Source organism: Palaemon carinicauda, chromosome 3, assembly GCF_036898095.1.
Source record: "Palaemon carinicauda isolate YSFRI2023 chromosome 3, ASM3689809v2, whole genome shotgun sequence".
Classification (NCBI taxonomy): domain Eukaryota; kingdom Metazoa; phylum Arthropoda; class Malacostraca; order Decapoda; family Palaemonidae; genus Palaemon; species Palaemon carinicauda.
This window is the reverse complement of record NC_090727.1, coordinates 47,580,233-47,605,898: the sequence shown is the minus strand read 5'-3', so window position 1 is coordinate 47,605,898 and position 25,666 is coordinate 47,580,233. Positions and strand designations below refer to the sequence as shown.

The following is a 25,666-nucleotide window of genomic DNA, read 5'->3' as shown; positions in this document are numbered from 1 at the left end:
TCTCATTAAACCAGCGAAAGAATGAACGAGTTCCGTACATGGGAAGCTCAAAAACAGCCTAAATGAACAGTGGTTCTAGTCAAAAGCAAGATATATAATTCATGGGATCTTTGGCCTTTCAGTGGTGAGGAATATGGCAAATACTGATACCAGAAGAGGGAGGGGGCTAGATGGGGAGGGAGGCTAAGTCATATGAACGTTCCCTTTAATTCTTTTTTAAAATCTTTCCAAATTGGGAGGTGGAAGGATCAAGGAGTGGGAATGGGAGTTCTGAAAGTTTAGTTATGTATTAGAGGGAACAATCTGATTAGAACCCATTTGCAAGATTTTCCAAAATACTGCCGTGCGTCATTTTAAAAAATCGAAGGTAATTTCAAGGTATGTTCATGTAGCTTAAGACAAGATGAGGAATAACACTAATACTAGCTAAAGCCCTACTATTTCACACACTAACATGCAAGCCCTCCCACTTCCTAGCCCTACTAGCTATTTCACACAAAAGCCTTCCTAGCCATTTCACACCAAAGCCCAACTAACCCTTTCAGACCAAAGACCTAGCTTATTTCACACCAAAGACCTAGCCACTTCACACCAAAGCTCTCCTAGTCATTTCACACCAAAGTCTTCTTAGCCACTTCACACCAAAGCTATCCAATCCATTTCACACCAAAGACCTTCTAGCCATTTCACACCAAAGACCTTCTAGCCATTTCACACCAAAGCCTTCCTAACCTTTTCACACTAAAGCCTTCCTAGTCTTTTCATACTAAAGCCTTCCTAGCCTCTTCACACCAAAGCCTTCCTAGCCCTTAGCCCTCCTAGCCATTTCCCACCAAAGACCACCTAGCCATTTCACACCAAAGCCCTCCTAGCCCTTTCACACCAAAGTCCTCCCAGTCATTTCACACCAAAGGTCTCCTAGCCATTTAACACCAAAGCCCTCTCAACCATTTCACACCAAAGCCCCTCTAGCCATTTCACATCAAAGCCCTCCTAGCTATATCATATCAGTCTTCCAAGCCATTTCACAACACAACCCTAGCTATTTCACAATGACCAAAGCCCTCCTACCTATTTCACAGTGACCAAAGCCCTCTTAAACCATTTCACACCATAGCCTTCCTAGCCCTTTCACAGCAAAGCCCTCCTAGACACTTCATACCAAAGCCCTCCTAACCATTTCACACCAAGCCCTCTCAGCCATTTCACACCGAAGCCCTCCTAGCCAATTCACACCAAAGCTCTCGTGGCCATTTCACACCCAAGTCTTATTAGCCACATCACACCAAAGCTCTCCTAGCCATTTCACATCAAATTTCTCCTAACCATCTCATCTGCCAACGATCACCTAAAAATATTCACTATTTTGTATTAACCAGCAATGTTCAAGTTCTACTTTGATTCTTAGTATGTAAATCTATGCCAATCAACAAATCAGCATTTTGACCTTCCCAGAAGCAGAAAGTTTTAGACCCATCTTTCCTAACCTTAAATTTAAGCTTCTCTAACAATATCTAATTAATATCTGAAAAACATGTACAGTAACTTTTTTCTTTTACTTATATTATATCCCTTTTTGTTCCATTCAAAGTATACTCCTGGAATCTTCTGTAAACTACTCTAGGTACTAACATAATATTAAAGAGAGAGAGAGAGAGAGAGAGAGAGAGAGAGAGAGAGAGAGAGAGAGAGACTTAGGTTTTTTAACAAGGGGACAGAGGATGGACATTTCATCAAATACTAAATCTTACAAAATGAAGAATAAAAAGTGGGAAAAGTTTTTATACAAATTAAAGATATTAAAATATTTACTCTAGATATTTAAAAATAGGACCAATAGTGTATTTAAACTTTAGATTTCTTCAACTAAAGTTGTTAGTTATTATCCTTTATAAAATCTAAAACACGATATGGGGGATCAACTATCCAAGGTATACTATTGAAACTTGGAAGGGTTTTGTGTTAAGAAACCTTAAAATCATAGGACAGAAAGGAAAATTTAAAAGGCTAAACATGAACACACCTTGAAATAAGCATTTAAAGCAGCTAAATTTAAATGCCAAAAAAAAAAATATGTATACTTTAACTATAACCTCATTTCCATCAACTGAAAGTTTTGGCACCAGATAATTCAGTAATCTTAAATAAACTATTCATTCCTAATACAATAACACTACAGTTTGAAATTACCCCAACTAATTTACGAACATGTTCCTATTTCCTGAACTTTAAAAAGGATATAGATTACAAACTAAAACCTGCTTTGATATTCACAAAAGGTTTTCCAAATCTTACTAGAAATACTCAGTTTTTGAAAGTCAAAATTGACAAATAGAAAAAAAAAATAGCTAAAACTTTGCTTCTGGGCTCTCATGATTTGAATGTCCAATCCCACTAAATCATATAAATAAATCTAGACTGAAATTTAACTGAAGCAGCCCTGCCTCTACCTGAAATAGCCCAGTCTATCTGAAATACACCACCCTCTATCTCAAATAGCCCAGCCTCTACCTGAAATAACTCCTACCTAAAATGGCCCATCCTCTTCATGAAACAGTCCAACCCCTACCTGAAACAGCCCTGAGTCTACCTGAAACAGCCCTGCGTCTACCTGAAACAGCCCTGCGTCTACCTGAAACAGCCCTGCGTCTACCTGAAACAGCTCAGCCTCTACCTGAAACAGCTCAGCCTCTACCTGAAACAGCTCAGCCTCTACCTGAAACAGCTCAGCCTCTACCTGAAACAGCTCAGCCTCTACCTGAAACAGCTCAGCCTCTACCTGAAACAGCTCAGCCTCTACCTGAAACAGCCCAGCCTCTACCTGAAATAACTCCTACCTGAAATGGCCCTGCCTCTACACGAAACACCCGAGAATTTGCCTGAAACAGCCCAGTAGCAACCTAAAAAAGCCCTGCCTCTACCTGAAACAGCTCAGCATCTACTTGAAATAACTTCTATCAGGACGACCAAATCTAAAAGACCTCAGGTTAGTTTACCCAATATTTCAATCTTAGTGATTGACATTAATTTAGATAAACCTAAATTGCTTTATAAGTGAATTTTAGCCATAAATTACTCATTAAAGTAATTTTTAAAGGGAATTTAATCTATGAAAAATTCATGAAATTAAAAATGAAAGAACTTAGGTAAATTAGTAAGCTGGCAGTATAACTTAGCATACTGTCCAAGACTTAAAACTTGAACTAGATACTCAAATCCTCATAAGGAGAAAATGGTGTTCTGGAAGTTCCACTTGCTCTGAAGGACTTTGCCAGGAGAGTCCGGATCCCAGAGGACTGTTCTAGAAGTTCCACTTGCTCTGAAGGACTTTGCCAGGAGAGTCCAGATCCCAGAGGACTGTTCTAGATGTTCCACTTGCTCTGAAGGACTTTGCCAGGAGAGTCCGGATCCCAGAGGACTGTTCTAGAAGTTTTACTTGCTCTGAAGGACTTTGCCAGGAGAGTCCGGATCCCAGAGGACTGTTCTAGAAGTTCCACTTGCTCTGAAGGACTTTGCCAGGAGAGTCCGGATCCCAGAGGACTAATCCATTGTAGTTCTCAATGTCCCTCATCCTTTTGGTTAGAGAGTTTGAAGCATCATAGGATTCATAATGCACAAATTTAGTACTGTTTTCGGTCATTTTTAAAGGAATAATATGTTTTTCATAAATCAGATCAACTGAAAACAAATCAGGATATTTTAAGCCCCAAAAAGTAGTATATTTTAAGCCCCAAAAAGTAGGATATTTTAAGCCCCAAAAAGTAGTATATTTAAAGCCCCAAAAAGTAGTATATTTTAAGCCCCAAAAAGTAGTATATTTTAAGCCCCAAAAAGTAGGATATTTTAAGCCCCAAAAAGTAGGATATTTTAAGCCCCAAAAGTAGGATATTTAAAGCCCCAAAAAGTAGGATATTTTAAGCCCCAAAAAGTAGGATATTTTAAGCCCCATAAAGTGGGATATTTTAAGCACCAAAAAGTAGGATATTTTAAGCCCCAAAAAGTAGGATATTTTAAGCCCCAAAAAGTAGGATATTTTAAGCCCCAAAAAGTAGGATATTTTAAGCCCCAAAAAGTAGGATATTTTAAGCCCCAAAAAGTAGGATATTTTAAGCCCCAAAAAGTAGGATGTTTTAAGTCCCAAAAAGTAGGAAATTTTAAGCACCAAATGTAGGATATTTTAATCCCAAAAAGTAGGATATTTTAAGCCCCAAAAGTAGGATATTTTAAGCACCAAAAAGTAGGATATTTTAAGCCCCAAATGTAGGATATTTTAATTCACTGAAAGTAGGATATTATAAGCCCTAAAAGTAGGACATTTTAAGCACCAAAAAGTAGGATATTTTAAGCCCCAAATGTAGGATATTTTAACCCGCAAAAGTAGGATATTTTAAGCCCCGAAAGTAGGATATTTTAAGCCCCAAAAGTAGGATATTTTAAGCCCCAAAAGTAGGATATTTTAAGCTAAAAAAATTAGAGATTTTAAGCCCCCAAAAGAGAGATATTCTAAGCCCTAAATATAAGTTATTTTAAGCCCCAAATATAAAATATTTTAAGCCCCCAAATGTAAAACATTTCAAGCTCCAAAACGAAGTCACAAAACTTATGATATTCTAAAGACCAATAGATTATGATATTTCAGTGAAGAAGTTAGAATATTTTAAGGCAAAAAGAGAAAATCGGGATATCTTAAAAGAACAAATAAAAAAAAAAGTTGATTTTTGTTACAGAGCAAAATATAAACTGAAATTATTTTCACACATCAAGGCCTGAACAGACTCTTAGAGTCTGATGGAGGGCGAGAAATAAACCCCTAAAAGTAAAAGTAAAAAAGTAAGTGATCAACTCATGTCACACTTAAACGTAAATATAGAACTAAACTCTAAACTTACTCAAGTTTAAAAGCATTAAATAAAAAGCATGAGTTTAATCTGAGCTTCCAAACTGACGGGATTTACTTCTAGAAAAAAAGGAAAAAAAGGAAAAAAAGGAAAAAAGGAAAAAAGGAAAAAAGGAAAAAAAGGAAAAAAAAGGAAAAAAAAAAAAAGAATAATTCATCCAGAAAAATAAATGGATTTTTTGATTAATTTGATTGAGTCCTATCACTTCAATTTTAATCTAAAGACTCCCCTTCCAGAAAATAATTCTCATAAAATGGAAAACCAAATATCCACAAATACTAAACCTTCAAAATCAGATATTTACTGAGTCCAGTCTAATATTCTATCTCTGTACTCTTATGATAACTTCACCCTAGTACCAAATGTCACAAAATCTAACCTAGGTTTTAAAAGCACACAACTTTCAAAATCATTTGACCATGCAAACGAAATTGATAGTATTGGATCATTGAAAATGGTAAATTAACTCGGGTCATACTGGAGACAGGAGACTGAAGACCTCATCACAATCTTTCAACTTAAGGAACAACAGCTTCTGTCTGCAAGCCCTCTAGGCTTCAGTGCCATACCACACAAACAGGATGACAAATCTGGAAAGAATTGAAAAGGACATTTCAATAGAATTTTTGCTTTTGCCTATTTTACATAACTAATTTTTCCTAGAATTATTTTGACAAAAAAAAGAGTAAACGAAGTTTTGTTGTCCCAAAATAGTAGGTCTAATGGAGACGTAGAATTAAACTATTATTGCATTAACATTTTCCCCTTTACAAAAATGCATTTATTTAATCAAAGCTTACTAACTACTCGGGAATTAGTAGTAAACATTAATAAGAAATATATATTTTGATCAAATACAGCTCAAGTGAATCCTACGAGGCCTATTACTTGTTACAAATCAAGAAAAAAATAAATCTCACTGAATGGATAACCAATTTCTGGAAATAAAAGATCTATAAATATCTACTATTTACTCAGCATAATCTAATATTGTTCTGTATATGATTGAGGAACTTCATAACCAGCACTAAATGCCCAAAATCTAACCTATCTTCTAAAAAGCATAGAACCTTAGAACGAGGATTTTACCATTCAAACGAAGTTCACAGTATTAGTTCACCTTAGATGGTCCCATTCGTAACTGTCTCATACAGAAGACAGAGGATTCTCTTGTAGCAATTTCTCAACTTGTTGCATGACAGCCTTAGTGTCCTCTTTCAGTCATCAGTTTCTTATGAATTCAATACCAAGCAAACTGGAGCACAAATCTGGAAAGAATTGAAAAGGACATTTTAGCAACATTTTCACTTTTGCCTACTGTACTTCAACTAGATTTTTCCCAAAATAGTTTATAATCCCTTCCAAGCTTAAGATACTTGTCACTAGTTGACTATCCAATGTCAACAGCTGAGTTTACTGACAGGCATAAAAAACTATTTAGTTACAAGAGATTCATGTTAGCACGAACAAATACAAGAGGTTTATTTGTTGAAAAAGTCACAATTCATTGGTTGTATAAATTAAATTGTCAAAAAACACCACACCTCAATAAACTATTGGCCACAAATGAGGGGGAACTAGTACACTGAGTAACATACCTACTGAAGTTTTTTTGCCTTACTTTATTAGTTAAAATTGCAGTAAAATTTCACAAATCACAAAGATTGTTGTACTGCAGTATAATAGTTATAGATAAAGTCATAGTTATAGTTATAGACTGTGAACGCAGAAGTGGGTTCATACTTCATAACATGTATCCCTGGAGTGAACGAATTGGAGGAACAAAAACAAGACAAGACGTCAAGTAAAACTATCTGAAAAAAAAAAAAATACCACGACTGACTACAACAGTTTTTTTTTTTTTTTTTTTTTTTTTTTCTTTTGGGTGGGTGGGGAATTTTGTTTCAATCTTCTATGCAAATCCAGTAACGTTAGGCGGTCCTGGGATTACTAAAGAAATCTATATAATATCATGCTATATAAAGCCAATGCGTGGCTGCAAGAATTGTTAAACTCATGGCTACAATAATTTTCTAAAATTGGTTTTGAGAAGTTATGTGAACATATAGTTACACAATATCTATATCAACGAGTTCACATTTTGGGTATTATCGTAAGCTTAAATAAATTACTTTGATTTCATGATTAAGAACTAGTGTGCCAAGCTATGAATATTTAGGAATAAACTTTATGCATAAAAACAAAAAACATATCTATTGTAAAAGTTTAAATACATCCGAGACCAAATACTAGTGTGAGTTTTTCGACAGCGCTGTTTTAACAATAAACGAGCAACATGCAGTGTTTAGTGTTGAATGCTTTCGAACGATCATGACAAAATGACTCTGGAGGTCCTGTAGAGAGTAGGGTTCCCCTGCTCTCTGGAGGTCCTGTAGAGAGTAGGGTTCCCCTGCTCTCTGCAGCTCCTGTAGAGAGTAGGGTTCCCCTGCTCTCTGAAGGTCCTGTAGAGAGTAGGGTTCCCCTGCTCTCTGAAGGTCCTGTAGAGAGTAGGGTTCCCCTGCTCTCTGGAGGTCCTGTAGAGAGTAGGGTTCCCCTGCTCTCTGGAGGTCCTGTAGAGAGTAGGGTTCCCCTGCTCTCTGGAGGTCCTGTAGAGAGTAGGGTTCCCCTGCTCTCTGGAGGTCCTGTAGAGAGTAGGGTTCCCCTGCTCTCTGGAGGTCCTGTAGAGAGTAGGGTTCCCCTGCTCTCTGGAGGTCCTGTAGAGAGTAGGGTTCCCCTACTGTATAGGACCACACAAGAGCATCCCTTACAATAAAGTAAGATTCATTAATCTTTACTATCCCCTAAAGAGCCTCGCTCGGGGTGTCAGATCTTCGGGTGAGAAAATTTGGGATGGTGGATCTTAAGGTGACCCCAAAATCAAAGAAACTTTACCTTTATATGTAATAAGGATAACGCCGGTCGAGTCTGTCTCTTCCAAAAACCAAACGGAAATAACTTTGGACAACCGCTAACCAATTTTCCGGCATGTATTGACCTCCACTGGACAAGTCCACTCGTTATTTTCAGCGAAGTAGTGTTATAATGATGTCATGATTACGTCACTACAGAATTAAGGCAAACTAAGATTATGATAATTCTGTGTTATTTCCAGAATTGACTGTTGAAACTCGCTCTGTTACGATCTACTCAAATGACAACTTAAGATATTACAAAACATGACAAATTTCGTAAATAATTTGTATTTTTCCTACCATACAAACCTTAGCTATTTACATGGGGTATTATTTTGGCGGAGCTGAAATGACGAGCCATTAAATTTTAACGAGGGTTAACTACCCCCTCTCTAATTAGCAGGGGGTAGGGTAGGGGTAGCTAGCTACCCCTCCCCCCCCCCCCTCACACACTGTGAATAACTCAATTCACTTAAAGGTAGGACTTGACTTGGGGGTCAGGGCTGGCGGGTAACATTTGCGTAAATAGCTAAGGTTTGTATAGTAGGAAAAACACAAATTATCTACGAAATTTGTCATTTGTTCCGTAACCTAATACAAACCACGCTATTTACATGGGGTGACTTACTCTTAGGAAGGGCGGAAAGTCCCCAGCCTTCTGGCTTCGGCTTTACCCGGGGACTCCAATTCCGAGTTGTAGAACTCAAGGAACGGGATCCCCCAACCCTCACACGTCATGTTTGACCATCGTGCGGCCTACCAGGATGTGTGTGAAGGAGAATAACGTGACTCGTCCTAGGAAGTTGACCTGGAGTTCTTATGTGGAACTCTAGGCTAGGACGTTCCCAATACCACCTCGTCAGGGTATGGGAGACGCGACAGTATTAAGGCTAATACTAGGAGCACAAGGAAGCATGGTTTACCTGCAGAGGTTGAGGTCAGCTGCGCAAAGACCTGGATGCTGCTATCACCAAGAGAGGGGAGAATGAAGAAAGAAGTAAGGCCCAGACATACTCTTTCAAACACGTAGACTAAAACCGGGTAACAATGCCCTCAACCTTCTGCTACTTGTCCAATAAGGAGCCTGAGGTTAGACCAGCTGTTGTGCAGCCACCACAGGACCGATAGAAAACGTATCAAGGTTCCTGTGGGTCACGTCTTGCAGGTAGTGGGCTGTGAACGTCGTCTGACGTTTCCAGACCCCAGCTTGTAGAACCTGCGTCACAGAGAAGTTTCTCTTGAAGGCCAGGGAAGTAGCAACACCCCTGACGTCGTGAGCTCTGGGACGATGGGACGACGTGACGGAGGAGAGTCGGGATTCAAGGTGCTGCTTATCACCTTGCGAATCCATGAAGAGATGGAGTTCTTGGTGGCCCTCCTCTTTGTCCTCCCTGTGCTCACAAACAAAGCTTGCACATGAGGACGGGCTGCAGCTGTTCTTTTGAGGTAGCGCCTCAGACTCCTGACTGGGCACAGTAACAGATGGTCTGGGTCATTAGTTACAGAACGTAGACTCGTTACCCTGAAGGAGTCGAATCTTGGATCCGACACCCCAGGGTTTTGAGTCTTAGCAATGAACTCAGGGACGAACCTGAACGTTACCTCCCCCCATCCCCTTGAATGGGCAACGTCGTAGGAGAGACCATGAAGTTCACTTACTTGTTTGGCCGAGGCCAACGGAAGTAGGAACACCGTCTTCCACGTTAGGTGGCGATCAGACGACTGGCGTAATGGTTCAAAAGGAGGTCTTTTCAGAGCCCTGAGCACTTGAACCACGTTCCAAGGAGGGGGTCTGACTTCCGACTGGGGGCAAGTAAGCTCGTAGTTGCGTATGAGTAGAGAAAGTTCCAACGAAGAGGAAATATCCACTCCTTTCAGCCTGAAGGCTAAGTTTAAGGCTGAGCGATAGCCTTTCACCGCCGAGACCGAAAGGCGCATTTCCTCCCGAAGATATACAAGGAACTCCGCTATTGTTGAAATAGGGGCATCGAGCGGAGAGAAACCCCTTCCACGACACCAACCATAAAAGACTTTCCACTTCGCCTGGTAGACGCTGGCAGAGGATTCTCGCAGGTGCCGAGACATCCGGTCTGCAACCTGTTGAGAAAATCCTCTCTCCGTGAGGAGTCGCTGGATAGTCTCCAGGCGTGAAGCTGAAGCGAAGCTACGGCCTTGTGGAAGATGTTGCAATGTGGTTGTCTGAGTAGCTCGTGACGTGGAGGGAGTTCTCTTGGGGGTTCCGTTAGGAGATGCAGAAGATCCAGGAACCATTCCGCATGATGCCATAGCGGAGCTATGAGAGTCATGGAGAGGTTGACCGATAGGTTGGCCTTGTTGAGCACCCTTCTCATCAGACAAAAAGGTGGGAAGGCATAAACGTCCATGTTGTCCCACCTGTGTTGAAATGCATCCTGCCAGAAAGCCTTGGGGTCCGGGACTGGAGAGCAGTAAAGGGGCAGCCTGAAATTCAAGGCTGTCGCAAACAGGTCTACAGTCGGAGAACCCCACAAAGTCAGGACTTTGTTGGCTATCTGAGGATCCAAAGACCACTCGGTACTCACTATCTGCGTCGCCCTGCTGAGGGTGTCGGCGAGGACATTCCTCTTGCTAGGAATGAAGCGAGCTGACAGTGAGATCGAGCGGGTTTCGGACCATCTCAGAATCTCTACTACAAGATGGGATTGCTGTTGCGAGAAGGTACCTCCCTGCTTGTTGATATAAGCCACTACTGTGGTGTTGTCGCTCATCACCACCACGGAGTGGCCCGCCAGGGTTTGTTGGAACTGTTGAAGAGCCAGAAAAACGGCCTTCAATTCTAGCAGGTTGATGTGGAGGCACCTTTCCGATTCTAACCAAAGGCCCGAGGCTCTTTGGTTCAGAATGTGGGCCCCCCACCCTTGATTTGACGCGTCCGTAAACAGAGTCAAATCTGGGGGGAGAACGAGGAGATCTGCTCCCTTCCGTAGGTTCTCGTCGTCCAGCCACCATCGAAGATCCGCCCGTTCCGAAGGTCCTATGGGAACTAGGAAGTCCGGGGAATCGTTTCCCTGATTCCATCGTGACTTCAGCCGCCACTGAAGGGATCTCATCCTGAGGCGGCCGTTTGGAACAAGACGAACCAAAGATGATAGATGGCCTAAGAGACGTAACCACAGTTGGGCCAGAAGCTCTCCTCGTCTGAGGAAAGGTTCTGCTACCTTCCTCAGCCTTGCTATCCCTTCATCTGATGGAAAGGCTTTGTGGAGAATCGTGTCTAGTTTCATGCCTAGGTATACCAGTTTCTTCGTAGGGCACAGAGAGGACTTCTCGAGATTTACCAAGATCCCTAGATCTTGGCAAACTTCCAGAAGCCTGTCTCGGTGTCGCAGAAGGGTCGACTCCGAGTCAGCCAGGATTAGCCAGTCGTCCAGATAACGAAGGAGACGGATGCCGTTCCTGTGAGCCCATGACGAGATCAGAGTGAACACCTTGGTGAACATCTGGGGTGCCGTGGAGAGACCGAAACACAGCACCTTGAACTGGTAGGTCTTGCCGTCTAGGCCGAATCTTAAGTACTTCCTGGAAGACGGATGGATGGGGATCTGGAAGTACGCGTCCTTCAAATCCAGAGTGCACATAAAGACTTGTGGTCTCACTGCAAGTCTGACCATGTCCGCTGTCTCCATACTGAAACGAGTTTGTACGACAAACTTGTTCAGTGCTGAGAGGTCGATGACCGGTCTCCAGCCTCCAGACGCCTTCTTTACAAGAAAGAGTCGACTGAAGAAGCCTGGGGAGCCGTCGTCGACCTCCTGGAGAGCATCCTTCTTGAGCATGGTCTCGACTTCTGCCCGGAGGGCCAACCCCTTTGCCAATCCCAAGGCATAGGAGTTCAACGTCACTGGATTCGCTGTCAGGGGAGATAGAGATGTTGTGAATGGGACGCGATACCCTTGACCGATCACAGAGACCGTCCAAGGGTCGGCCCCGAGTTGCTGCCACCACTGCACGCAACTTTTTAGGCATCCCCCCACAGGTGGACAAGCGGGGGGGACTGCCACTCCTAGTGTTTGCGACCTTTGCCGCTTCCTCTAGGAGTTCTGCCTTCCTTAGAGGACTTGCCGCGTTTCTTGTCTTTTGGCTGAAAGGACTGCGGCTTAGACACGCTTGCCTTAGCTGCCGGAGCCTGCTTAGGTGTCCTGCGAAGCTGCTGTTGACGTTGTTGTTGAGGGGCTGGAGGTTTATAGGGCCGAGATGTCAGGGCCCTTTGGAGGAGAGTGTCCTGGTTCGACCTCCTCCACCTCTCAGCCGACTGCTCCATGTCACGAGGCTCCAGTAACCCCTCCAAAAATAGAGGAGTGCCTGAGCCTGCTGACGTCTGCAGTGGGGATCTTCGGATGGAACCTCTCAGACACTGAATCGCGTCTTTTGAGGATCAAATTGGCCCACAGGTTAGAGACCTGGTGGGCTAGAAACTCAATAGAGCGAGTGCCCGAGAAGAGGAGGGTCTCCAAAGCTTTCCTATTGCGCTCATTGGACAGATCCTCAGATCGCAATAGGATGCCCAGAGACCCAAGCCAGAGATCAAGCCACAAAGTTGCTTGCATGGCACTCTTCGCGACTTTTTCCAGGTTTTGGGTCTCTGACGCCGCAAACGTCACCTGCCGGGTAGAGAGCTTCTCGAAAGGAATTCCCTTAGCTAGTTCTTCCACAGAATGATGGAGTGGAAGAGACATGCAAGACTCCCCGTCGATCTCGAAATACCTCCTCTGTTGGACTAGAGGAGGTGGGAGGAGTCTGAACCCGGCAGAAGAACGTCCTGAGGAGGCCAGACCGGAGAGTTGAGCTTTGACCTTGTCCCTGGCGCCTTTCACCCCTTTAGACTAGGGCAAAGCCGCACTAGTCTTGGGGGGGTTCTGGACACCAAAGACCTCGTCAAGCACGGTGTCTTTCCCCTCGCGAGGGGCTGTCTCTGGGCCCTTGATTTTGTTGAGCTCCCTCATCAATCCAAGGACCTGCCAGAACGCATGTTCTGACTCGCTGTGCTCTCCTCTTGGTGGACTGGCAGCTAAGTCTCCCATCCCTAAGAGGTCTTCTTGGGGAGAAACGTGGACGTCCTCCCTAGGGATTGCTGGCTCTTGACGAATCCTCGATGAAGATTTTGGAACAGTCTTGGTGTCCTTCGATTCCCTCCTGGGAGGAAAGTAGGACTCCAGCACAGACGCCCGAGGAGGAACCTCCTCCCGTGCAACCCCTCCTCTATCCGGAGAAAATTCTCCCCTTGGTGCCAAGGGAGAATTCTCCGAGTTAGAGGAATCCCCCGAGGACGAGATAAACTCATCTACAGGAGGGGGTGGAGCTGCAGAGGTTGGAGAAGGAGAAGGGGTCCGCCTGATGGGGTTCCTGGAGACCAGCTTATCCCGGGGAGGAGTCACCACGAAGCCCACTCCTTTCCTTTTTTTCAACGGTGGAGAACCCGTCAAGGGTCCCGTCCCTGATCAGTGCTGGAAGGCTTAATAGCCTGGACCACAGCATTGATCATGTGGCGGAACCATGGTAGACGGGTGACTGACGCTGTGTCAGCAATCCCCGCTGGAGAAAAGGTGATCTCGCGACCCTTAGGAGTGGACACCACGGGGCCTTCCTGAAAAGAAAAAGATGATTGCCTAGACCTCTCTGCCGATCTTTCTTGTTCTGCCGTTGTCCTCCTCTTGCGCGGAGGTGAATCCTGGGAACGCCTCCCAGGAGGAGCGTCCTGCTGAGGATCCTTGCGATCCGTATAACCCACACGGGCGGGAGCGATGCCGCGCCCGGGAGAGCTCGTGAAAAAAGTTTCGCGCGCGGGCGAGGTAGCACGATGGCGCGTAGGCGAGCGACCGTTCGCGCGTAGGAGAATGGCGGCCATAGGACCCCGAATGATGGCGCACAGGAGATTGGTGCGCAGGTGAATGGCGCGCAGGAGGGTATGCACGAGGTCGAGTAGGAGAGCGTGCATATGAACGCGTAGGAGAACGTTCCAGAAAATGAGCTGGCGAGTGGGCGCGCGACCTCTTAGGAGAGCCCTGGTGATGGTGGGAGGGAGAGAGATGTCTCCTAGAAGACTTTATCTCCCTCAACTGGTGGCGCACAGATCTGTCAGTGATTGGGGAGCATGAAGGAGAGGCCCCTTCTTTAGAGCCTGCAGGCCCCACAGCGTGTTGGTGTGAAGGGCGAGCTGTAGGAGATCGTGGGCGTGTGTGCGCCAAACTTAAGAGGCGCTCAGAAATCGAAGGGCGCGCAGGGGCAACTGGGAGTGCAGGAATCGACGAGCGAGGCAAAGGTGAACCCTTGCGAGCGTCTGAATCAGAAGATTTTGAGGGCGCTGGCAAGCGTGGGCTCGCAGGGCGTGCAACAGGCACAGGCACTAGTGCGTGCTTGCGCGCGTGCACAGGAGAGTGATGGTGCGTAGTGAGCCCATCAGGAAGTTGTTGATTCTCAGGCTGGGGGTGCCCTAAGGAGAGCTGGCGAACAGGGGAGCTCTGGCGAGTAGGAGATCGCTGGCGCGTTGGGGAGCGTTGGTCCTTCACAGGCTGAAGAGCGCGCCCAGAAAGGTGCTGGCGAGCAGGAGATCACTGGCGCGTTGGGGAGCATTGATCATCCTCAAGATGAAGAGCGCGCTGGCGAGCAGGAGAGCGCCGGCGCACAGGAGATCGCTGGCGCGTTGGAGAGCGCTGGCGAACAGGAGATCGTTGACGAGAAGGTGACGAAGATGACCTACGCTCAACTGCACGCAAGCGCGCAGGTGCACGCACAGGGGCCAGGGACTTAACCCCAGAGTCCTTTTCCCCCGAAGGGGACGGTGCCTGTAGGATTACAGGTGACGGCAGCACTGAAGATCTGGCAGGAGTAGGGGATCGTGAACGATCCGCAGAGATGTCAAAGGATGTTGTAGGTATGACCTTCTCCTGACGAGGTAGCTCCTCCGTAGGGGGAGGAGAAGGAGACCCAAAGAGGCGCCTCTTCACCCCTTTATAGGGAGAAGGGAGCCCCCTCTCTCGAAGAGGCCTACGGGCCTTACGTCGAATGCGACCCCTGGGTAAGGAGTCAGGGTCATCGGTCCTTCGAAGAGGTGTCTCTGAAAGCGCGCTACCCCGGGGGGGAGACGAGCTCGCAGGAGAGACCGGAGGACCCACCCTTCCCTCCGAAGGCTGCGCGGAAGGGAGAGGTGAGTCTTCAGCAACATCCGAGGCAGCAGGATCAAGGATTTGACTTGACACGTCAGAAGGGACAAACAAAACAGCGTCGACAATGTCTGAAGGATAAACCTCCAGAATTACCGGGGACTGTTTGACTGCAGCCCCCAGCTGCAACAAGTCAAACAGGCCTTCCTTGGAGGGAGTGCCCTTAAGCCCCAAGGAAGCCCAAAGCTGAAATAAACCATGGTTAGATACCGTACAGTCAAATTCATCAAAATATAAAATATCCTCCCCCGGGGGAGGAGAGGGAACAACCTCGCTAAGGGAGGCCACGCCCTCTCCACCACCCCGAGGTTGGCAAAAACCACTAGGGCCTGTGATCTCACTCGGCGGTTTCACAGGTGAAGCCGGACGAGGGAGACCTTCGGAGGAGGTTCGGGCGGCGCAAGGAGAATCCTTGGAGACCACCTCCTTCAAAGTCACCTTCGAAGGAGATCGGTCTCTCTTGGGCTTCTTCTTGCGCCTACGGCCGAACTTCTCCCACTGGGAGGCAGACTACTCCCTGCACTCACTGCACACATTTTCCTTGTCACACCGTTGACCTCGGCAAAGGGGGCAAAGGGCGTGAGGATCCGTATCCAAAGAGGACATAAAAGTCCCGCACGGGCGATTGGGAAGTCCAGGGCAAGTACGCATTGTTAGAGTCGAGGCCAACTTCACACACAAACTGGTTAAAGAGAAAGCAGATTAAAGGCTGTCAAGCGAGGGTGAGAGCAGAAACGTATGATCATCACCCGAGCCAAAAGTGAATTGAGCTATTCACAGTGTGTGAGGGGGGGAGGGGTAACTAGCTACCCCTTCCCTACCCCCCGCTAATTAGCGAGGGGGTAGTTAACCCTCGTTAAAATTTAATGGCTCGTCATTTCAGCTCCGCCAAAATAATACCCCCATGTAAATAGCGTGGTTTGTATTAGGTTACGGAACAAATAAGAAACAGAGCAGCATGATTGATAAAAAGGTGTCCCACCTCTAGAAAGGATCACTCCTATACTAATTGAATTAAACCGACTGCCTATATAAGCTAGAATAGAGTCTTTGTGCTATGACTCAAGTTATCAGAACCGGACGTTCAAAATATCTAAGAGAATTGCTATATATTGAGCAGCCAACAAATCGTCTTGACACGAGAATAGTTACAGATGGTTTCAAGTTAATGGAACCAGGATACTTGTCAGTTTCCTTTGGTCGCTGCAACCTCATATCCTTGTGAGCTAAGGATGTGGGAGGGGGGGGAACCTATAGTCATCAGCAGCCATTGCCTGGCCCTCCTTGGTCCTTCCTTGGGTGGAGAGGGTGCTTGGGCGCTGATCATATGTATATATGGTCAGTCTCTAGGGCACTGTCTACTCGATAGGGCAATGTCACTGTCCCTTGCCTCTGCCATTCATGAGCGGCCTTTAAACCTTTAAATACCGAAGACGTGTTTCTCCGTCTTCCCACCTTGAGCTAAACTACAGGTAACAACCTTTGCTTGATAAACCGAAAACACAGATGAGGAACCAATAGTACTTATAATAAGAGTTTTGCCATACCTAATGAGGTGATTACAGTTGTCTGTTGATTGCACAATGAACAATTTAGTTAATATAATTATTTCATTCAAATGAATTTGATCAGCGATGGTATTTTAGGAATAAAATCGTGTTTTCAAATAGGTTTTGGGACTGAATAAGCTTTCAGTGTTTTAGCAATTATTTTCTTTGAGAGAGAGAGAGAGAGAGAGAGAGAGAGAGAGAGAGAGAGAGAGAGAGAGAGAGAGAGAGAGAGAGAGAGAGAGTGGCAACGAGCTTCACAATAATTCCATCATGCAATTGAAAATACGTTGACCGTCTCTCTCTCTCTCTCTCTCTCTCTCTCTCTCTCTCTCTCTCTCTCTCTCTCTCTCTCTCTCTCTCTCTCAGGATCAACAACTTTAGACAAATTGGATCTTACCTACCAAATTAATCAACCGAAAACTGTATAGAATAAAAATTGATATTTTGGAGCAATTAAAATCGGGGAAATAAACCACCAGCAGGACTGAAGGATTTCGACTGGAAAATGGATTTAAATCCACATGACTTGAAGGATTACTAGTAGAATACCTACAAGGGGTCACAATAGTAAATTCTTAGAAAAGGGTAATTTTGAGATAAGTAGTCATGATGAGGTCACTTCTGTGTGTTGAAAGGTAACAGAATACGAGAGAGAGAGAGAGAGAGAGAGAGAGAGAGAGAGAGAGAGAGAGAGAGAGAGAGAGAGAGAGAGAGAGAGAGAGAGAGAGAGAGAGAGAGAGAGCCTATCACTGCTTTACATTGAAGGGCCACGTTCACAAGCCAAACAAAGCAACTGTAGAACTGCTAACACAAAAACACTAGGAACAGTGACGTTCATTCGAACCCTATTCAACTAAACATGATTAATCATAAGGTCACAAAGATGCCAATAATTGATAACATGGTCCACACCAGGCTCCTAGAAGTCTGGTTCTCATCAAAACCTTAGCTTACTTAACCTGCACACAGCGTTAAGATAATTGAACTCACTTGACGGAACATACAGCTGATTATATTTCCCTGATTTATTTGAGGACAATTTGTCCTCTAGCTATGAAAAGGCAAAAGTCGATTACTATCGATGTAAATGTTAAGAAAGGACTCAACTGAGGTATGAATTTAATAATAATATTCCTAATTAACCTTTTGGTGCTGATCATTATTACTTCTCTCCACACAATACCCAAACACAAACCAATTTGAATTTATTATTAAATTCTGGCTAACCTAATACGATTCTGCAACCAACATAGGGAAAATAATAGTAAATATCTCAATTAAAATAAAAAGGAAATAAATTCAAAATCTGAATCGTACTTCGATTTCAAAACAAGAGTATTAAAAGTTCACCTATACGAGAGGCTACTTGCGTTCGCCAGTACGGGCTACAGTCTAGAGCTCTAACCTAACTCTGAACCATAAAGGTTTAAAGGTCGCTCATGAATGGCAGAGACAAGGAACAGTGACATTGCCCTAGCAATCGGGACAATGCCCTAGAGACTGACCTTATATTATATGATCAGCGCCCAAGCCTCCTCTCCACCCAAGCTAGGACCAGGGCGGCCCAGGCAGTGGCTGCTGATGACTCAGCAGATAGACCTATATGCTCTCCCCCCAAACCTCCAACCTTAGCTCGCAAGGATGGTAAGGTTGCAGACACTAATGGCACTAACGAGTCTGAGCGAGACTCAAACTCCCGTCTGGCAAACACCAGACAGAGACGTTACCAATCAGGCCACAACAACCATAAAGACGACAAGTTATGTTTTAGGAAATGCTACGGTCATTGCATGATCAACAACACATCTCAGCCTACATTAGCTGGAAAAATAAACATTTATTTTAGAATTTGGCTCCTAAACTGCAATATCCAATATAGAGTAACTACTGCAGGGTGTCACTGCTACATTCCATAATTGGGGAGCCAATGCTTAGGTATGAACACTTTTGATTACTTTTGTACCATATTGCCAAAGGTAAAAATTAAATTAAGTACCTCAGTATCTGTATGCATCCAATTTTGTACGTAGTTGGATTAAAATTATAACATACTATAACAAATGCAGCCGTGTCTTGTCCACTGCAGGACAAAGCCTCAGGTCTGATCGCTCACAGCAAATCAACCTAGTATGGGTGGACCTGACTAATACAACTTTGCTCATCATGGCGATACACAATCCCTTTCACCACGTCAAGGTATCTCCAATCAAAAAGGGTATAACTGTTATAACATCTCAACGAAGACTTTCTGAATTGAAACTCGGCATAATCACTCGTCCTTAATAACTACCCTTAGCAAGATCTAAATACTTTCGTTGTTGAATATTTTAGACCAATGGAAATAATATATTTCCTTACATACAAAATACCTTAATGTCAAGTATCAATTTTTTTTTTATAAACCCTACTCTTTACCACGACCGTAAAATTAACAAAAATCTTAACAAGTTAAAGATGAAAATATGTAGTACACACACACACACAGAGTTCAAGGTCAAGCCTTCGGTTTAAGTTGCTTAGTCCACGAAGTATTAAGGACAGTATTGACGCTTTTTGCCATCTTGTTGATCACTAATAACCAGTTTTTTTTTCATCAAAATGACATTGCCTTCGGAGATTTCCACATGGAACTATTCATCAGTTATTAATTTAAAATTCAATGCATGCAAAACAAAATTAACAATACCTTTACATTAAACTAAATATTACAAACTTTTGCCTGACTGGTCTAAAAATAGACTAGGGACCCCCCCCCCCCCTTACAGTAAGAGTTTGGTAATTAAGTACGCCTGCACATTAGCGAATGATATTGATGAAGGTTTAATACAAAATAAGACGTATCAATAAATGCTTTCCAAAGAATATTTTCTCAAATATCAGAATTACACAAGAAATTCGTCCTAACTTATTACGATTTTTCCAGAACCAACACATGAAAACTAATAGTAAATATCTACATGGAAGTAAATCTAGGATAAATATTGAATTAAAGATTACCCGTTTCAAAACAAAAGCATTTGGTAATAAACACTACATGTGTTGTGCAATATAAGAAAAACCTTAAGAGTATGTACACGATGAACTGATATTGTAGCCTTAGGCCCTGTGTAACATGACCAGCAAAACCGCCCTCTAAGTAGACTTAAAGTTCATGTATGGACCCTACTGTATGAGACACCATTTACTGTCGCTCGATGAATACATTCTCACCACACACAAATAGAAACAAAACATTACTCATACATAATATATATATTATCATTATTTACGAAAATCCACGATTATTAACAGATGAGCAACTCATGCACGACTGCCCATGTTACATAGAAACTCAAGTATGATTTACCAAAGACGTAATTTTGAATTTGGATTGTAAAATATTGTAATTTGAAATACAGATTGCCATGGTTGTATGATGTCTTATTTTGAGTAGCTCTTTATGTTCCAACCAATGCTCACCCATTTTGAGTAGTTCTTTACCACAATTTCGATTGTTAGATTAAGATTACAATTGCTGTAGCATCTTCACTAATTTTGTAATGGTTAAAAAACCAGAAGCACTGATCCTTTATAACCAGGCTTGAAGTCAAAGGCAAAATGATACTGTAGCCAGCAATTTCCCTTCATTATTAATTCATATAAAATAAATTCAACTTTTCATCTTGATACTAAACGAAGTCTTAGTATCAATTACTAAATAAGGCTTCCCATTTCCAGATTAAATACTTTTTTTTCTTTTTTTAATTCTCTGATACCGAGTAGACCCGCCCTCTTAAACGAAGAACAAATATGCAGAAGACCAGTTCTGTCTGGTTAGTCAAAAAACAGCCAGGGAACCCCACTCCCTTACAGTAAGAGTTAATTGGTCATTACTAATGCGGTAATTATACGTCTACTATTGGAATATGAGAAAAAACCACGAGTTGTATACAAAATAAATCTTTTCTGTAAAAGTTTTCCCAAGAATATATACTAAAAACTTTAATAAAAAGCCATGTTCCTACTTGTGCTTTTATCACGGCAATTTCCTACTTTAATTTAAACTGAATTTCAATGTATTGGTGGTAGCCTATATAGAGTCCATTAAAGATCAAAACTAAGCCTTTATTCTACCAAACACTTACTTCTGTGTAAGTGCATTACAGATTCTTTAACTGGAACTAAAACCACACAGCGACTACAGTTATACACCATATCATTAATTGAAAAGTTAAAGCCACATCTGGAAACAATCTCATTTAATAACCACTCACTGATTAATGGAATTACCAACACACGCTAAAAAGGCCACTTTTGAGAAATGTTTTATATATATATATATATATATATATATATATATATATATATATATATATATATATATATATATATATATATATATATATATATATATATATAAAGTTTCTTCACCAATAAAAGACCCTTAAAGAAATTCGATGGTTTAACACTTGGATACCTACAGCACCTACAAGATATTCGAATTTCCAGTATTTTGAGTAATTAAAGATACTGCGAGAACATAATAAAATCAATAAAACCTTGTAAAATTTGTCCCCCCTTACCTAATAAAGTCTTCGCTGTTTGCAGGATCACAAGTTAAAAGACGAGAGTCACGAGACTTGGTTCCTTCTTCCTCTCTCTCTTTGTCTGAGAAATGAATCTTCTTCTACAGTCTACACTGTCATGGACATCCCTAGACAGATCCCTAAAAGTTCCCTAAATCAGAATTATTTCATTCAGGTAGTCTCCAACAAAAACTGAGTCTGTAGCCTACTAAATACTGTACTATGTACTCCTGTATCTTCCATGATTATAATATATTCTGTATTTACTTTTAATTAATGGTATTTGTGAAACCGCAAACAGTAAAATTCAGCTTTTGAATGACGAACTCATGTTTTGATTTAATTGTGTGCTCTGAAAGGTATATTAATCAAATTATAATTGTAATGAATGTCGTACCACAGGAAAACAATAAAACGTAATTAAGTCATTATAAATCTTATTGAAGACAGAATTATTCATAAGTATTTACTGTAGAGTGTTTTACAGTTACCAGACGTATGGGAACTCACACACTTGATATGTCCCTAAACATCTCTAGAAATTCCCAGATTTGGGGACAAATTCTCAACAAGCTGTCCCCCTGGTTAAAGAATTTGAATATAATTTAATATTTATTGAATATATAGGAGTGAAATGTATAAGCAAGTTACCCCTGGATAAGCGGGTTTAAGAAAAAGAAAACGATACAAGTTTTCTTTTCAAGAAAACGTTATTTAAGGGTAACTATTATATTTAACAAAACGAAAAATTTTTATTTTATTTTTTCGTCATTAAGTCATCTTAGCAAATTTATGAGTTAATGCCTTTAGGAATATCATCTTCCATAACTTATGTAATTTTAAGATATAAAGTTCGTAAGATTTACGTTAGAATAGTAAAACTATCACCATAAAATGAAAGTAGATAGTATCTTAAATGAGTAAGATTTACTTAAGAATAGTAAATCTGACACAATAAAACGGATTTTGAGCGAAGCGAAAAATCTATTTTTGGGTGAGATAGCCATGACGTCCTGATGGAAGGTTCCTTCAGTAGCTTCCTAGGGTATATTTAACTGCAGTGAATATTCCCAGATAATTAAACTAAAGGTTATCACAGAATTCTAACTTCTGGTGCAAGTACCCTAAAGGTTTCCCTCTAGGATATTTTATATCAACAGGGGACGCATGTATTAACACGCCACATAGCTATCTGCACCCCATATAGAGTTAACACTTCGATATGGAAAGGTGGAGAATAACTGGGGAGCCGTTCCACAGTTACACTCATCCATGGCTGCTTTTGGTACTCGAGACGTAAACAAACGGGTGCCATTGCTAAATGACGTCACGTCCGTCCTCATCCTGAGGCCAGCTTCTTGCTAATCTCCATGATACAGCAGGACAGGGCGGGGCCTGAAAGGCTGGACTAGAATAGACGGGAGGGTCCATCAGGACGTCATGGCTATCTCACCCAAAAATAGATTTTTCACTTCGCTCAAAATCCGTTTTTGTGCTCAAGCCATGACGTCCTGATGGAAGTGTACCAGAGAATTAATGTATCGTGGATATTTTCCCCTTTTTTATGCAAGTGCCAAGGGCTTCGAATAGAGGTATGTAACATGTCCTTACTAGAGGTTCCGTGAAGAACCAGCTTCTTGCCCCCCTGGCAGAGAAGTCCTGGTGGACCATACTAATATCTTGAAGCGATCATTGAAGAGCTACTCACCCTGCGGAGAGTTCGTGCAGGACTCCGAGACAAGACATAAGGTTAATATTCGGGTAGGAATATTATCAAGCATAGGTAAGTGATTAACATTTACTACACTCCCTGGAGGAGAGATCTATCTGGTCTCGAAGGCAGGACGAAGGTAAGTATTCAGGTAGGAATATTATCAAAGCATGAGTGAGTATATAATACAAGTATATCTATATTATTCTTCTCTTTCAGAAGGGAAGGGGTAAATGAAACTATGACAATCATATATTTCATAATAAATAATAGGAACGGAGAGAGACGCACATGTAATAAAATAGACATTTTATTTCATAGATTGCTGATTATTGTGATAACAATTACAATAATAAATGTAAAGTTTATTTACAATAATAAAGAATAATGTACTAAGAAAATAAACGACTTCAATCTTGAATCCGAAAAGAAATTTCGCTTTTAGAAACACAAGTTCCAGAGGAACGTCAGTCTTTTTCAAAGAAAAACACATCATGCCCTAGAGCATGTGGCACTCATGTAAAGTCTATGACATTTCACCTTGGTAAGAACAGTCTATTAGAAACACTAAGTGTCCATGAAATCACTATGTATCACAAAATGATCAACACAGGCACCCGTAGAGTTAAAGTCCCAAGTAACTCACTGTTCTATGCAGAGTTAAACGGCAGGTTTCATAACACTACCTGCGGCTACCACGAAATGTTTAACTTCATGCACTTGCTTCGCGTAGTGCTTGAAGAAAAAGCGCGACGATTTCCAACCTGTGAAGCTCTTGAGGCTTTCAAAATCCATGCTCTGGAAGAAGTTCAGAGAAGACGCGACTTTTCTAGGATCATGACCTGCGGATGTACTGTCAGGATCCACTCTGCGAATGAAGTAGGTGATTTTCGCTCTTAGTTGTTTCAGTGACAAGCCACTACCCGATGTTTCTCCTTTGAAGAGTTGTCCTCCACCAAAGTCTGAAGTTCTTTGAAGATAGACCTAAAGACTCTCCAATGGGCATAGAGAGACATCTTCCTTCAGGGGGCAGATTCTCCAAGGGCCCCATCTCTTGGTGGGTAGTTCATTCTTAGCGAGAAACGTCGGATCAGGGAAGAGGGTAAGCTCTCCTGTATCTGCGAACAGGATATGACCCTCTTCTCTTGATAATGCCACTATTTCACTGACTCGGGCTCCCGAGGGGAGAGCAAAAAGGAAGATAACTTTTTGAGTCAAGTCTTTTAGAGGGCACGAATCGTTGTCCAGGTTAGAGGCAAAATGGAGCACCTTGTCCAGGGACCAGGAGATAGGTTTTGGTGGAGGTGCTGGGCGTAGTCTAGCGCATGCCTTTGGTAATTTATTGAAGATATCGCTGGACAGATCAATCTGGAACGCGTACAGGAGTGGTCTAGTCAAAGCCGATTTGCAGGTGGAATTCGTGTTGGCTACTAAGCCTTGTCCATGAAGGTAAATGAAGAAGGACATGCAAAAATCAATGGTGATTTCCGTAGGATTTTTTGCCTTGACGAAAGAGACCCACTTTCTCCAGGAAGATTCGTATTGCCGTCGTGTGGATTCAGTCTTGTATTCCTCGAGGAAGTCTAGACTTTTCTTCGAGGTTCCAAACCTTTTCTTTGCGGCTAAGGAGAGAAAATCATGAGATGAAGGTCCCTGACTTTCAGTGATGAAGCGAAGACAGTTGACTTATGTACTTGTTGAGAGAGAACTGGGCCCGGTAGGGGGATCAGCGTGAGCTGCAGCTCCAGGACCAGAGGGTACCAATTGCTCCGGGGCCACTTGGGAGCCACTAGGGCCGCTGTCCCTTTGAAGGTTCTCAGTTTGGAGAGGACTTTCAGCAGAAGGTTGGGGGGAGGGAACAGGTATATCCTGGACCATCTGTTCCAATCCAGTGACATGGCATCCACTGCTTCTGCCTTGGGGTCCTCGTACGGGGCCACATATCGAGGAAGTTGATTGTTGTCGCTCGTTGCGAAGAGATCGATCTGAAGTTCCGGGACTTGGTGAGAGATGAAGGAGAATGACCTTGCGTCTAGAGACCATTCCAACTCTATTGGGCTTGTCCGTGATAGAGCGTCCGCCGTCACATTGCGGAATCCTTGTAGGTGAACTGCAGACAGGTGCCATTTCTTCTTTTCTGCCAAACGAAAGATCAGAAGAAGTACCTGATTTATCTGGGGCGATCTCGAGCCCTGACGATTGAGACATCTGACTACCACCGAGTTGTCCAGAGTCAGACGGATGTGGATCGAGGGAGGCGGGGAGAGTTTCTTCAGGGTGAGAAGAACCGCCATGGCCTCCAAGATGTTGATGCGAAACGTCTTGAATAGGGGAGACCATGTTCCTTGAACCTGTCGTTGGTGGGAGTGACCTCCCCAACCCTCCAGTGAAGCGTCCGTGTGGATGTTGATCGATGGAGGCGGGTGTTGAAGAGGAATGGACCTTATCAGGGCCTTTGCTTCCGACCACGGCTTTAATAGTGAGCGAAGTCTGTTTGGAAGCCGTCTCTTGAGGTCTCTTCGAGCGATGGATGCGAAACATCTCCAGACTCCCGCAGCATCCTTTAGCTGTGAGCGAAGCACTGGGTTTGTCACAGAGGCGAACTGTAGAGAGCCGAGAACTTGTTCCTGCTGTCGTCTTGAGATCCATTTGGATTTCAGAAGTCTTCTGACAGACCCTGCTATTTCCTTCCTTTTCTACTGTGGAATGGAAAGGCGGTGTGACTGAAGATCCCAATGGATTCCCAACCATTGGAACTTCTGAGCTGGAGAGAGGCGAGATTTCTCGGTGTTTATCTTGAATCCCAGATGCTCTAGGAACTGGGTGACTTT

The 25,666-nt window shown here is 43.1% G+C and overlaps 1 long non-coding RNA gene across 1 annotated transcript; it reads right to left on the bottom strand.

The window, feature by feature from the left end:
- Positions 1 to 5,138: 5,138 nt before the first annotated feature.
- Positions 5,139 to 21,208, bottom strand: LOC137637343 (uncharacterized). Its single transcript, XR_011043576.1, has 3 exons — positions 21,122 to 21,208; positions 5,988 to 6,166; positions 5,139 to 5,488 (listed from the first exon to the last, which is right to left on the bottom strand). It is a non-coding gene; the product is annotated as an uncharacterized lncRNA (long non-coding RNA).
- Between the last annotated feature and the right edge of the window lie 4,458 nt (positions 21,209 to 25,666).